This window comes from Phacochoerus africanus, chromosome 3 (genome assembly GCF_016906955.1).
Source record: "Phacochoerus africanus isolate WHEZ1 chromosome 3, ROS_Pafr_v1, whole genome shotgun sequence".
NCBI lineage: Eukaryota > Metazoa > Chordata > Mammalia > Artiodactyla > Suidae > Phacochoerus > Phacochoerus africanus.
Window position 1 is genome coordinate 190,295,547 of NC_062546.1, and position 16,147 is coordinate 190,311,693.

Sequence of the window (16,147 nt, forward strand, 5' to 3'; positions counted from 1 at the left end):
CGGAGTCTTTTTCTCCAGGAACGGCCTCCGCTGTAGACCCGGTCGGACCCTCCTCTCCTCCGCCAGCTTCCCGGCCGCGCAGCCCGGCTCCCCTCCCCCTGCAGCTGTGGTCCCATTCCTCCTAGCCGACGGCTCCCCGCCCCGCGCCGGCTGCGGCTGGGTCCCGTCCGCCGCTGCTCCGTGGAATGACCTGTAGTAACCCCGCCCCGCCCCCGGCCGCCCGCGCCGCGCTCCCGGCCGGAATTCGATAGGCCCAGCCCCGCACGCGCCACCGCCGCCGGGCCAATGGGCGGCGGTCTCTCTGCATATGCAATGAGCGCCGGCCGGGGGAGTGCGTCCCAGGCGGTTCGGCTCAACAGACGCTGGTCTGCCGGCGCCGGGGAGCGGAGCTGTGCCAGTAGCCGCGGACAGAGCTGGGACGACTGGGAGGAGTAGGAGGCGGCGGCTGCGGCGCCGGACCGGGCAGCAGAGGTACGCCCCCTTGCAGCGCGACTGCGGCGGCGGCTGCGTCAGGGTCCCCAGGAGGCGGCTCGGGGAGTGAATGCTCTGGGGGTGCAACCAGGCCTTCGTGGGCCGGAGTCGGGAGGAACCCGGGCCCCGGCGTTGCGGTGAGTGCGGCGCCGGTTGTGGGAGCAGCGGAGCTCGGTTGGCGGCTTGGCCTCAGCGTGCGACCGGGCTGGGCCCGAGGGTGGCGGTGTTTTGGGGGAGGGACGCTGCCGGCCTGCTCGCCCCCCGGTCCCCGACGTAGCCGCCGATCCCGTCGCCGGGGGTGTGCGCGCCGGGGGTGCGGGCTCCCCCCGCGACGTGGGGAGAAGCAGCCGGGCCGGGTGGGAGGCGCCGCTGTGGGATCCGGGAAGCGGCTGAGGTGGGGCTCGGGCCGAAGGGCCCACGTGAACTGGGGGACCGCAGCGGAGCGGCCGCGCAGCCCGGGGGAGGAAGGACACACGGGGTCCCTCCCGGCGTTGCCGGGGCGGGGTGGGGTGGGAGGTTGGCTGCTTTCACTAGCTCGGCTCTGAATGTAGTCCCTGGGAGCGAAGAAACTGAGCCGCACAGGGGGGCGGGGGGCTTTGCTGCAGTGCGTGAGGAGAAATTGGAAGTGTGAGATGCGTCGACTTTGGTGGTATTTGTTCGGGCCACAATCGGTTCTGATGGGACTGGGATTAATACTGTTGTTTCGGGGTTGGAGTTGAAAGTTTACCTCTCCCCAGGTGCATTTTAATTATACACTAGTTAGGGAATGTGCAATACCGAGCGACTGCTTACTGCCAGCAATCCAGTGAGGCTGAGATGATCAGACCCGTTTCACAGATGAGGAACCCGAGGCCCAGAGACATAGAACTCGTTTGTCTAGGCTGCATTTAGAAAATGTGCTCTAAGCTATTGTGTATCGGGCCCTTCAAAAATAGATAGGGCATAACAATGTCTTTGAAATTATTGGAAGGCTAGAGAGGGGCTAGGCTTCTTGTAAGTCATTATAGCTGAATAAAATGACAAACAGCTGACGCTTATTGAGCCTTTATTAACACTCCAGGCTTTGTGCTAAGAGCTTTATGCATAGTATCTCTAAAACTGTTAACATCCTTCTAGGGATCATTTTACAGCAGGAGAAACTGCCATTTGGGCCTAACTTTCCCCCAGATCAGAACAAGAAAGAAAAGCTGGGATTCAGACCCACCTGTCTGAAAATGCAGAGCTCTCACATCTAAGCACTATATAATGCTGCCTCTCCTCGGTAGCTGGCTGAAGTTGTCACACAGTGGATTTTTGTTTGGCTGCCAGGAGAGCTGTAGTTTGATGATACCTTCTTTTTTTTTTTTTTTTTTTTAGGTGCAACTATTTATTTATTTTATTATTTTTTTTATTACTCAATGAATTGATGATACCTTCTGTTTATGATCATCCCAACTTTTTGGTTTCCCCAGATGAGTTCCAAGGGTTGAAGGGTGCCACAGGATGCTGCTGAGTTGTTCCTTAAAGTGTATTAGAAGGTTATTTCAGGGAAGAGGTGTTGTGACCTGAGAGACCGTTGCACAGTTTGTTTTTTTCTTTTGTGTTCTGGCACCTTCCGGTGCAGTTCTCATCCTTAGGGATGAGTGAAGGCTTCTCTAGTCACTCTGGCATTTTCTTTTTAGACTTTTCTTGGTTTCTCCTTTCTATAAAAAGAGTTGGGTTGGTTCTGTAGGATGGCAGTGTTGAGTGTGGAGCAGATGTGAGGGTTATGGTGGCAAGGCACCTAGTATCTTTGGGTTTCAGTTACTGGGTTTGTAAGACATTTGCACTGAATGATTTAAACCTGAAATATTCTGTGAGTTGTGCTCTCCTTGAAGGAAAGATGGAAGGATGGACAGGTTATGAGGGGAAAATCAATCCCTGTTTGGTTTGGGGAGTCAGATCTTAAAGCCCTGAGCTTTTTCTCATTGCTCCTCTGCTCTCTGGTTCTGTTTAAATGACTAGTTCGTTCCTCATTCACTTAACTGCTCACTTAGAGCCTTTAATTCCTGTTCTGTGTCAGACACCATGTAAGGTGCCGGGAATACAGGAGTGAACAGAACTGATGTGATCCTTACCTCTATGGAGAAAACAAACATGAAGCAAATCATCATACAAGTAATATACAATTACAAGTTACAATATGAGCAATGAAGAGAAAAGTAGTATTCAAATGGAGATTATACTGAGAATTGCAATTTAGATGGAAATTAGTCTAGGGAGTTTTACATTGCTTGCTGACTAGACTGAGTACCAATATTTAAAAAAAACCTTTTTATTTAGGGATGATTTTACATTTATGGAAAAGTTGCAAATATGGATCCTTTCTGCATATCATAACCCAGCTCCCCTGATCTAGTATTAATATGTTAAATAACCTTGGTTCATTTGTCAAAACAAATTAATATTGATATTATGCTATTAACTGAACTACAGACTTTATTCAGATAGCACCAGTTGTTCTAATCCCTTTCTTTTCTGTTCCAGGATTGAATCCATGATACCAACAGGCATACTGTCTGTACTCATGTCAAGTTGTCTTTTCTGATATTGAATAGTAATTCTAAAATTTACCTTTTCTGGAAGTTCCCGTCATGGCTCAGTGGTTAACGAATCCGACTAAGAACCATGAGGTTGTGGATTTGATCCCTGGCCTTGCTCAGTGGGTTAAGGATCTGGCGTTGCCATGAGCTGTGGTGTAAGTGGCAGACTCGGCCCGGATCCCGCGTTGCTGTGGCTCTGGCGTAGGCCGGCGGCTACAGCTCCGATTAGACCCCTAGCCTGGGAACCTCCGTATGCCTCGGTAGCGGCTCAAGAAATGGCCAAAAAAAAAAAAACCCAAAAAATAAATAATATTTACCTTTTATGAGTTGTAATAATTAATTTGTAGTGTTAAATGGTATGGACCACTAAGAAAATAAATATATGAATATGTAAAATAAACTTCTATATCATTTTCCAGTGATTCCAATTTACATTCAATTAAGCTTGTTTAGTAATATGGCAGTTCTATTTTTAGTGTTTTTAAAGGAATACTCACACTGTTTTCAATAATGGCTGCACCAGTTTACCTTTCCATCCATAGTGTATGAGGGTTGCATCTTCATATCCTCTCCAGCATTTATTATTTTGTAGACTTTTTGATGCTAGGCATTCTAGCCAAAGTGAGGTGACCTCCTTGTGGTTTTGATTTGAATTCTCTAATAATTTTCAGTGTTGAGCATCTTTTCATTGGCCTGTTTGCTATCTATATGCCTTCTTTGGAAAAATGTCTATTTAGGTCTTCTGCCCATTTTTTCATTGAGTTGTTTTTTTTGATATTGAGTTGTATGAGCTGTTTGTACATTATGGATATGAACCCATCCATAAATGATGTTGGTCTCATCCTTTGCAAGTATTTTCTTCCGTTCTGTAGACTGTCTTTTCATTTTGTTGATTTTCTTTGCTGTGCAAAAACTTTTAAGTTTGATTAGGTCCCATTTGTATATTTTTGGTTTTATTTCTTTCGCCTTGGGAGATTGACCTAAGAAAATATTGCTTCCATTTATGTGAAAGGAGGTTTCATCTGTGTTCTTTTTTAGGAGTTTTATGGTGTCATGTCTTATATTTAGGTCTTTATTTTTGAGTCTATTTTTGTATATGATTGAGGGAATGCTCTAATGTCACTGTTTTACAATATAGCTGTCCAGCTTTCCCAACACTATTTTTTTTTTTTTTTGGTCTTTAGAGCCACATTGTGGCATATGGAAGTTCCCAGGCTAGGGGTTGAATCAGAGCTGTAGCTGCTGGCCTACAGCACAGCAACACCACATCTGAGCAGCACCTGCCACTTATATACCTCATAGCAATGCTGGATTCTTAACCCACTGAGCAGGGCAGGGATAGAACCTGGGTCCTCATGGATACCAGTTGGTATAGTTACTGCCGAGTCATGATGGGAACTCCCAACACCATTTGTTGAAGAGACTCTTCTTCTTGGCAGGTTTTATATTGATATGGTGAGGTATTACTAGGGGTCAATCTTGCATTCTGAGGCTGTGATAAATGGACATAAAGGAAGCGTTTGAGAACTTTTGAGAGACATTATTCTTTTCAGTGTCTATTCTTGCCTAGAATGACTCTCCACCTCACATTGTAAGATATGAAAATGACAGAGGGAACTTTTTCAAGCTGCTTTCAGGGTACTTAAAAGCTTAAATGTTCCCGTTAATTTTAAATTGTCCCCTTTCAATGAACATTTGGGAAGAGAGAATCTTTGTGAGATTTGGGCTTGAGGATGGGATTGGATGTTTTCAGGAAAGCCAGCCAAAAAAGGTGACAGGTTTTTCTAACTTTAGATAAGAATTGTTGTAATTATCAAACATGTCCAGTGTAGTTTACACTTTCCAGAGTGATTTAATTTCAAATTCTCACCTCTAAAGAGACAAATGGTGACATGGTTTAGGAAACTTAAGCCATTAAATATGTGAATATTTCTGTTGAACATGTTTTAATCTGATGTGAATAACTCATTGCAGTCCTTTTTTTTTTGTCTTTTTGCCATTTCTTGGGCCGCTCTCATGGCATATGGAGGTTCCCAGGCTAGGGGTTGAATCGGAGCTGTAGCCACTGGCCTACACCAGAGCCACAGCAACGCGGGATCCCAGCCGCATCTGCAACCTACACCACAGCTCATGGCAACGCCGGATCGTTAACCCACTGAGCAAGGGCAGGGACTGAACCCGCAACCTCATGGTTCCTAGTCGGATTCCTTAACCACTGCGCCACGACGGGTACTCCTTTTTTTTTTTTTTTTTTTTTTTTTAAACCACACCTGGGGCATGTGGAAGTTCCCAGGCCAGGGATTGAAGCTGGGCCACAGCGGTGAAAATACTGTATCCTTAACCTGCTGTGCCACAAGAGAACTCCCTCATTGCAGTACATTTACTGAATGTTATTTGCATTCAGACCACTCTGCTAGGTGTACCATGTGGCATAAATAAAAGGATGAGCTTGATAAAAGTCCTTGCTTTCAGAGATTTAAATTTAATGAATACTAATTATCAGATTTAAGTTTCTCCCCCTTTTGAAAGTGCTGTCACGTTAACCCATTTGATCCTCTTTAGAGTCTACATCGTTAGCGGAAATATTGAGAAAATGGAGATTTAGAGGCAAAATTGCCAGATATGTTGATGAACAGTATATGGCTTGGGAGAAGGAGATGTTGAGTGATTACTAGTTGACCTTTTGGGAGTCATCAGTGTAGAGATCAGAGTAAGTTCAGTAAGAGGCCTGGGATGGAGCTGCGGAGAGGAGGCTGAGCTTGCAAAGGAGACGGGAGGAGGGGCCAAGGAGGTGAGAGGACTGCCAGAAGCAGGTGTCCTTGCACCAAGGGGAAAACAGCCAACACCATGGAAGGTTCCTCTGAGAAGAAAGTTGAGTACTGACCTTAGAATTTAGCAATCTGGAGATCATGGGTGACCTCTGGCCTTGGCAGGAGACACTGATGTGGTGTGCAGAAGCAAATGGAAGGCAGGGGGAGTAGAGACAGTAAGAATAGGAAGCCGATTCCAAGAGTTTTTGATTTCAGCATGTTTAAATGCTGATAAGAAGGTTCCTATTGAGAGGGAGAGGTTGGATGTAGAGGAGAAAGGTGTTACTTGTTTGTGCAAAGTTCCTCAGAAGTCCTGAGAATCCAAAGCAAGGGAAGCCTGTGCCATAGCTGGGCGAGGGATACTTCTCTGCAGTAACACCTGACAGCAGTCAGTCCCTTAGTATGGAGCCCTGAGCAGTTTCCAGAAAATTGACAAGAACTGTTAAATTTCTAAAAATCAGCTCAATTTTTGCTAACTCATGACAGTCTTTTTAGAAAACCGTACTACAAAATGTTGTGTGAAATTGATTTAACATGTAACTTGGTTTTACTTTTTAGCCACCTTAATATGGTATATACTTTCATCTGACTTTTGATGACAGTTCTTTTCTGAGAAAGAAAACATTCTAAATATTAAATCTTGTGATTTCTTCCCTGTGTGCTATTTTTAGTTCAATAAGAAAGTTCTGACTGCTTCTGTTTTCCTAATGTTTTAAGTGCCTTAATTCTTTTTATTAAAGAATTTAACTTCTTTTTTTACTGAAATATGTTTCCTTTAATGTTTCCCATTTTGAGGAATAAAGAATTGGTGGATGATTCATTGGGCTAAAACTGAGCTGCTGGTTTTTTATTTGGAATTGAAGATACGTAAATAACCAAGCTTTTGGACAAATTGCCTCCAACTATAGTTTTCTACTTGTTTGTGAAGGTATTTGTTATGAGGTTATATATAGCACATTGATTTATTCATTCATGTATTCTTTACTGCATATATTGTAAGTCACTGGGGATTTGAAAATGGTTGAGAGTCACTGTTCTCCAGGAGCTCAGGGTTCATTAAAGGAAGTGTGTGAACAGTATATGGTGTAAGGGAAGAAGGTATAAGAGGAGATGTATTACAGTGTGGTATAGCTCTTATAAACAAAGCGGAGCAGGAAAAAGGGGAGACTTTGCAGTGAAGGTGCATCATGGAAGCCCAGTTTCCATGATGAATTGGGCTTTTGCCAGATGAGCAAGGGAGCCAGGGAATAGAATGTTTCACCTTGAATCTGTACCAGGTGTGTGTACACAGATATGTACACAGTGGAGATGTTGTGTAACAATACCAAAGAATATTGTTAGAAAAATAAAAAGCTTAACTTGCTGTTCTAACATTGATTGCTCAAGAGGTAAAAAGCTGCCCATTTGTCTGTCCTGTTGTGGTCAGCTTTTCTATTCCCTGTTTAATTTGGAAAGTAATCACACTTCATTCAATCATACTTTTCTAATACAAAGCCTGGTTTTTCTTTAAACTTCCGGTTAAGGGTGATAGCTACACCTTTATAGTACTTCTTCTGGCCAGGTGCTAATCTGATTGTTCTTTGCAATTTTATGAGATAGGTTTTTGTTTTTGTTTTTCATTCTTATTTCACAGATGAGGAAATTGAGTCACAAGGAACTTAAGTGACTCGCCGAAGGGTGTGCTGTAACTCTTTCCAGGCATTTTCACTCTTAAGAGTCCAGTCGCTGCATCTCCTCTCTGGGGTGACATTTTTGGCTTGAAGTTCATATGTGCCTCTGAAGGCATGATCATATCTGGAAAGGAGTTGTGATGACATTTAGGGACATGTTTATATATCTATTTTTATTACACATAACTTACTACCCCTCCCCCCCCAAAAAAACCCCACTTCCCTCAAAAACCTGTTTTTACAGAGGGGAATGTAAGGAGTAGCAAAACTAAACTGAGAGAATTGAACTAGAATGTTCTTCATGTACTTGAATATAAATACTTCAGAGTACATTCTACTTTAACATTCTTTCACAGGAGTCATTGACATTGCCCTTTTAGAATTTTTTGGGTCAGGAATATAAAGCAATTTTGGATGCCATAACCTGCTTCTTCCATTTTTTTCCCACCCCCCCCCTTTTTTTAAAGTAGACTTGCTTTGTGTATATGTGAGAAATATTTCCTAATATTTGATCCAGAAAGAGAAATTTACTTCCTTCCCCTAAATCCTCCAGTTAATCGCTGATCTGAATTTGGTGTTCATTATTCATATGCATTGCTCTCAATTTTACTACAAATGTATATATTCTATATCTCCAAACAGTGTATGTATAGTATCCTGTGTATTTTTAAACTGGGTACAGATGGTATTGTATATATTCTTGTGTAGCCTGCTTTTTTCTTCAGTCAGTATCACTTAGTGTGGTTTCATCAGTTGAGTTTCATCAGTGTAGGTACATGTCAGTTTAGCTCATTTATTTTAATTAACCTTGCTTTACTTTCATTTTTCTTGTTCTTACTAGGTAATTTTGCAGATGTTAATGTTATTTTGTTTTTTAAAATTCTGTTGGGATAATTCACATGTATCCTTCCTTTTGGGAAATTTTTATGAAACTACTTTTGGTTTAGCCAGTTCTGTATTTTAGTTCTTGTTTAAGAACTTTTCTATAAAATGTGCCTTTTTCCAATGCAATTTTGGTGGGTAGGAACATGGGCTTGGAGTTAAGATTGTTTAGATTTGAATCCTGGTTCTACTTATTAGCTGTGTGACCTTGGGCAGCCTGTTTAACTTCTCTGTGCCCCAGTTTCTTCTATAAAAAAGACATGAAAAAATCTGGTGGTTCCCTTGTGGCCCAACAAGTTAACTGTGTGCAGGTTCGATTCCTGGCCCAGGAACTTTAATGTGCAGTGGATGCATTCCCCCCCCCCCCCCCCAAAAAAAAACAGAAGAAAATCTACTGTATTGTTGTTAGGAGATATATGCCAATGTTCCTTGCACACAGTCAGCACTCGATAAATGTTAAATATTTAAATTTTGGGGGGTTTTTTTTTGGTCTCTTTAGGGCTGCACCCAGAGCAATTGGAAGTTCCCAGGCTAGGGGTTGAATCAGAGCTATAGCTGCTGGTCCACAGCACAGCCACAGCAACTCGGGATCCAAGCTATGTCTGCCACCTACACCACAGCTCACGGCAACACGGGACCCTTAACCCGCTGAACGAGGTTAGGGATTGAACCTGCATCCTCATGGAGACTAGTTGGATTCGTGAGCCATTGAGCCATGACAGGAACTCCATTATTTAAATTTTATTTATTTTTAGAGCATACAGTATTTTCTAAGTCTGTCTACTCACTTTTTCTTGCCTTATCTTTTGAAACAGTATTATCATCTTTATATGGACAAATGTTCTTCAAAGACATATTTAATGTATTATAACCTCTCATTAATGGAGTTTTAGAAGAGAGTGTAAATAGTAAACTAAATTAAGGGACATTAAGTAGATTTTGTTATATTTTGATATCAATAATTAAGGATTTATCTTAACTTTTCTGGAAATGTATGTAAAGCACATTGAAAGTAGGTTAACATAGTATCCTCCTCATTCAGATAATTTAAGAATCCCATTAATTTTAAACACTTCATAATAGCCTGATAACAGTTCAGGTAGCATTTCCAAATGTATTGTCTCATGTCACCAACTTTGTGTTTAGTGGAGAAGGAATCAGTGCCATACATGTGTGTATAACTTGCTGTGTAAATTTGAGCTGGTTACTTAACTTTTCTCTGCCTTTCATTTCAATTTCTGTGGCATAAAGATGTTAATTCTTACCTGACAGGGTTATCGTGAGGTTTAAGGAAGACAACACATAGCAGTTTAGAGTAAACAGTTGACCCCCTCTGTTAGCTGCTTCTTTATTTCTCTTCATCTCCCCCCCCCCATTTTCTTTCATCTCTATTCTTCCTTTCTTCTTTTTCCCTCCTTTCTCTATCCTTTCATTGACATGTAAAAATCTGCACATATAGTTCCCTTTTTGGCTCAGTGGCAATGAACCTGACTAGTATCCATGAGGACACAGTTTCAGTCCCTGACCCTGCTCAGTGGGTTAAAGATCTGGCATTGTTGTGGGATATAGGTGTACAGCTCAAATCTGGTGTGGTTGTGGCTGTGGCATGGGCCATGAGCTGTAGCTCCAATTCCACCTCTATCCTGGGAACTTCCATATGTGGGCCCTTTAAAAAAACAAAAAAACAAAAAACCAAAAAACCCCCTGCACGTATTTAATGTATATAGTTTGCATTTGAATATGTACACACCTGTGCAGCTGTCAACACAGTCAAGGTGATAGACATATTCATCACTAACAGAGTTTCTTTGTGCCTATTTTTTTGTATTTTGTTTTTTATTTTTTTTTTTGTCCTTCAGAAATAGTTTTTTGGTAAGCAATAATGTATTCCGAATCTAGCATATGAGCAAACCCATCATATAAGTAAAAACATACATCACTTAGAGAAGAGTAGGAAATACTAATTTCTTTAGGATGAGAATGTTCAAGGTGTATGAAGATAAATAAAGGATGTGGTTAATGTTGAGTGAGGAATATAGAGGTTGTAGAGGCCATATTAGCCTGAGGAGCCAGGGAAAAGTCAGCTGAGCAAATGAGATGTAGATTGGATTTGAAAAAAGAGTTGAGTTTGAGGTAGAGATGCTCAAATGGGGATGGGCGTCTAGGGCAGTTAGGAAAGAGCAGGATTGACAGATAAAATTGAAGCATCAACTGTTCTGGGCGTTAGAGAAGCTGTGAGAATAAGTCACATCCCTGGGGAGTGGGGAGCCAGAGACTATACTTTCAACTCAGAAAGTACAGTTAGACCCTTGAGCATCATGAGTGTGAACTGTGTGGGTCCACTTAGCCCCCATGAAATATGTACTACAAAATCCAAAGTTAGATATGGAGTGCCGACTAAAGTTTTACGTGGGTTTTGGACTGTGTGGTGGCTTGGTGCCCCAAATCCTGTGCTGTTCAAGGAATGTTCAAGAATGACTGTAAGGTAGTAGGAACAGGGAGACTGAAGAGCCAGCAGGTGAAGAGAACCATGTGGGCTCTGAGTTGTTGCAGAAAGAGCATTTGGGTCTGGCCCGAGTCATGTCTAACCCTGCTTGCTTGACTGTCAGTGTGGCACTGGGCACATTGTCCTGGTGCGGCATTGTCCATGTCTTTTAGCCTTTGTGAAGCTCACTTTCCTTGACTGTAAACCTTTCTTGCTCAACACTGTTCTAAGCTGCTTCTCTATCAGTGCTCTTTTTCTTTTTTTACTTTTTTTTTTTTGGCCCCTGCATTCGGAACTTCCAGGGCCTGGGATTGGACCTGAGCCACAGCACTAACAATGCTGGATCCTTAACCACTAGGCCACCGGGGAACTCCAGTGCTCTTTCTTTTACTTCTCTTTCCATATCTTTCTTTTGTGTGTGTGTGTGTGTGTTTTCTAGGGCCACACCCCAGGCTAGGGGTCTAATTGGAGCTGTAGCTGCCTGCCTACTCCAGAGCCACAGCAACACCAGATCAGAGCCGCATCTGTGACCCACACCACAGCTCTTGGCCACCCGGGATCCTTAACCCACTGAGCAAGGCCAGGGATCAGGCCCACCACCTCATGGTTCCTAGTCAGATTCGTTAACCATGACGGAACTCCTCCATATCTTTCTTTTACTTCTCTTTCCATATCTTCCTTTTACTTGGCTCGGGGATTTTACTATTTCTGTCAAGTTTCTTAGGCTTCTTTGAAACTATCGCTTAGCTTTGTGTATTTCTACCTGTTGTTTATTTATGTGTTTATTACTTGGAATTCACTAGGGTATTTGCATAGGTTTTATTAGATACTGACTACACTGACTACTGCATAGATCTTAACCTTTTGAATATTATTTTAGTTCTAAATTGGTATTGTAGGCATATAGGAGTTCATTTTTCTGCATTTATATTTCTGGGTTATAAAATATTTAATATCATTTTGGCTAGAATTATGAAAAGTTCCTTCTTCAACCGCTGAAATTTCTTATTTTTACTTATTTTACTTTCATTAGGATTGTGGTGATCCTCATTCTGGACCTTGACTTTGGCTTTTCTTCTTGTAACACTAAGACAAGAAATCTTTCTCTTCCCTTTGGAGACCAGCTTGATCTCTAGTTTTGATACCTCCTGTTTGGAGGAAGGATGGGATAGTTGAATGAAGCGAGGAGTTTATTTTAGTTCTATGGAAAACTGGAGTGAACCATAATGAATTAATCTTGGAACTGTACTTGACATTTTAATGTAAAGAGAATTGACATTAATTGGAATTATATCACATGGACCATAATACATGGGATCATTATTTTTTATATGTGGACAATTAATACTTCCCTAGGTCATTTTCCATTTGTCTGTAGCTTTCCATATTGCTAGCCAGTGTGTTAGCATCTTAAGAATTTGCATTCATCATTTACTCTGAAACTAGGCTTGATTTCCAGACTGATAACTCTTTAGACTCTCCTGCTTAGTGCTCTTCAGAATTCAAAATGTTTAGTTTTTACATCGCTTTCTGGGGCATAGAAAGAAAACCTGTTTTCTCCAACCGCATACTGAAGTGAGAGGGTTGTGAGAAGTAATGGCTGGTTGGGAGTGAGGTGTAAGGATGAAGCTCACAGTTCCTCAGGTATAAGGAATGAGATTGGTGTGGTTTTAGAGAGGAGTGATGGAGGGCTTGAGCTTTGTGACCACATTGTTACTTGAATTCCCAAATCAGATTCTACTTCATTCTAGTTTTGTGACCACAGCAAATTACTTAACCTCTAAGCTTCCCTTCCCTTAAGATAAGGAATGGCGTTTGTCTTGCAGCTTACACGTGCTCCAGTGTGTGTATGTGACCCATCTCTGCGGTTCTGGAAGGAAATGTTAAAATTTTTAAAAAATTCTATATTTTATGCATGATTTGTGGTGTTGACAGTGTGCTAAAACAATCATACAGACATACAGTTTTAAAGGTACACATGTTTGGAATGCCAACAGTTTTATTAAAAGGGGCTTTTTTTGATTCTTAAAGTTTAGAGACCATGAGCTTGTACGTAAAAGCTGGGTCTATGCTTGTAGGCTTATTAGTTTGGAGTCAGCTTTATAAATGAGTTGGGCATGGGGTTGAAGAGTTTAGGTGATGTGGCTCTGGGAAATGAATTGAAGGATATTGGATTTAGGGAGAATGTCTCTGCAAGTTCATTTGAAAAATGGTAGACATAGTAAAATTGGCAAGTGTAATGATTTGAGTTACTTTCACTTTGTGAAAGTCTTAAGTTGTGTTTTTATACTGTCTCATATGTTAAAAGATCACGTGGTAGAAATTTGGATGGGACATAACCCAGAAACGTGAGTCAGTGGTAAGGATTTGCTCTTGATATGCATGGATAATTTACCTGCAGATAACTGAGAACTGACTATGTATGTTTAACTTAGTATTCATTTATATTGTGTGATACCAGAGGACGGGAATGTTAACAATAGGTAATTAACTATAGTTTTGTGTTTCTTGTTATTAATTTAGAATTGCATTATGAAATAAATGGATTTGCTGTCTTTTCTTTTTAGATAAGTCTAAAGTATAGTGTGTTTCCTTGCGGCTCCTTCAAGGAGAGTAGCTGTTTAATATAGAAAGAAAACATCTGTGAGAACAGGGATATTTGTGTTTTATTCACTGATGCACACCATATATAGAAGCATTTAGAAGGTACACATTTTTTTTTTTCCTGTCTTTTTGCCTTTTCTAGCGCCACTCCCATGGCATATGGAGGTTCCCAGGCTAGGGAGTCTAATCGGAGCTGTAGCCGCTGGCCTACACCAGAGCCACAGCAACGCGGGATCCGAGCTGCCTCTGCAGTCTACACCACAGCTCACGCCAATGCTGGATCCCCAACCCAGTGAGCAAGGCCAGGGATCGAACCCACAACCTCATGGTTCCTAGTTGGATTTGTTAACCACTGAGCCATGACGGGAACTCCATAGAAAGTACACATATTTGTTCATGGAATCAATCTTTGCCACCTAGTCCAGCAGTGGACATGAGATACTCAGTAAGTGTTTATTAAATTGAGTTGAGGAGTTCCTGCTGTGTGTGCACCATGGGTTAAGGATCTAGTATTACTGCAGCTGTGATGTAGGTTGCAGCTGTGGTTAGGTACGTACATGTGCCACAGGTGTGGCCAAAAAATAAATAGAGTTGAAAGATTTGAACATAGTATTAGAAAAATTTTGGAAAGCCAAGAACTTGACATCAAAAAGACAAGTATACACTTGTTAGTGGGAGCACAGGAATCTGAAAGAGTGGGCTTACTGTTGGTATACATTTGCATAGCTCACTGGTTGGATAATATGTACAGATATGCTTTAAAAATTATGTGATAAAAGCAAGAAAGTGTGATGGATTGTCTCAGGCCAGGCCAGCTGTTCATTGTACTTTTATGTCATAACCTCTTATATAGCCTTTGATGCTCCTGATAGTGTCCTCATTGATCCTAATCCCTGCCTTTAGCTTCTATGTCACTGCTGTTAGTTTCTTTACCCTCTGGCTGGCTTTTCTAATGTTTGTCTTTCTTTAATTCTTTTATCTTATAACTGAATACACTATTTTTGAGGAAATCCTTGGTTTTAACTCTAATATGGGTAGAATCTACGTCTTCTGGAATTCCTGGTGGCCTAGTGGTTAAGGACTTGGTGTTGTCACTGCTGGGGCTCAGGTTTGACCCCTAGCCTAGGAACTTATGCCTGCCTGGGACATGGCCAAAAAAAAAAAAAAAAAAAAAGACATCATCAGCTCTGGAGCCCGAGTCCTGTATTTCTGACAGTATTGTTAATATCCACCCCATCACATGTACTCATATGTATCTGCTCTTCCTCCTGTATTCCTCTTATCCAACATTCTAGAAATGTTGACATTTAATCTTTGCATCTTACCACATCCTGTTGATTTTAACTCAGAAAAATCTTTAAAAAACGGTGTGTCCTGCTGCTTCTGTATGTACTGCCCTAGACCCTGGGCCTCATTACCTTTCACTTGGGCTGTTGTAATAAGTACATATTTGGAATCCTTTCTGGTTTGTTTTCTTTGTTGACCCAAGTAATTATTCTGAAAAAAACAGATTTGGTCAAGTGCCTTGTTTAAAAACCTATCTCATTCTGTCTGCAATGTTTCTGTATGCCCTTTTCATTTCTAACTTCCTCTACATTTCCTAGGTTCCAACTATCTCAACCTACTTGTAATTCTTCATTCTTTGCCCCTTCATGCCTCTGTGTGTTAGGCAGGAGTGGAGGGAGGAATCAGAGCAGAGAGACTGATTAAGCTTCTCTCTCTGGGACCAGGAACTTCACGTGGAGGTTTCAGCTGAATCTTGAAGGTTGAGTTTGCTTTGGCAGCCCTCCTAGCTTCTTTTAATTCTTTTTATTCAATCCTAGTTCCAAGTTCTAGAGAGTGATGATGATGATGATGATCTAGTGATTATTTTGACTACACCTGTGGCATGCAGAAGTTCCCAGGCCAGGGATCAAACCCAAGCCATAGCAATGGCAATGCCAAATCCTTAACTGCTAGGCTGCCAGGGAACTTAGAGATAATATTATTGAATCATCACTTCTGTACTTTGGATACAGGCCTCACAGGTCACAGGCTGCTGGATCCCTGTGGATGCTCATGTTCACTGTAGTCTCCTGGGGTAGAGGTGGTGGTGAAGTGGCATCACGTAGTTCAAACAGAACTGGTGTTTCTCTCCCCATCAGAGCCATAGCTAGGCAGTGTGGGCTGTGTGGGTTTACCGTGAGAGTGCTGGAGATAGTTTTATAATTACAAAAAAGACTTGGGGACAGATCCTTTTTGGGACACGGGAGCTGTGGAAGAGAGGTATTGCTACGCCAATTGCTTGCTTCAAGGATTTGTTCTTCAGTATTCTAGGACTCACATTCAGCCATTGGCTCAATTCTGTTTTTTTTTTCCCTTGATGTAGCTTAATTTATTGAATTCTCTTTCACTCATTGATCAAGTATAAATGTCCCATGACTATTTCTGTTTTTTAAAATTCTGTACCAGAACAATTAGTGTTAATTTTGGCATCTAATAGGCTGGTTTGTACTAAGTATTCTTGGTCTTAGATTTTATTAGCTAATCTTGAAATATTTTCTTCCAGATCAACTTTGGAATTAATATATCAAGTGGCCATACAAAGTTGATAATTAAAGTCCTAATAGGATTTTTATTTGGTTTATAGGTTAATTTTGGTGAAATTATATTTATCCTTTTCAC

The 16,147-nt window shown here is 41.6% G+C and overlaps 1 protein-coding gene across 3 annotated transcripts in view; it reads left to right on the forward strand.

Moving 5' to 3' along the window:
- Positions 1–342: 342 nt before the first annotated feature.
- The window catches only part of ACSL3 (acyl-CoA synthetase long chain family member 3), a 74,034-nt gene continuing 58,229 nt past the window's right edge, over positions 343–16,147 (forward strand). For 2 of the 3 annotated variants that reach the window (XM_047773628.1, XM_047773630.1), the window contains exon 1: positions 343–471. The gene's annotated coding sequence lies outside the window, so the exon portion shown is untranslated. Of the gene's footprint in view, positions 609–16,147 lie in introns of all 3 variants that reach the window. The other variant, XM_047773629.1, reaches the window with a different exon arrangement.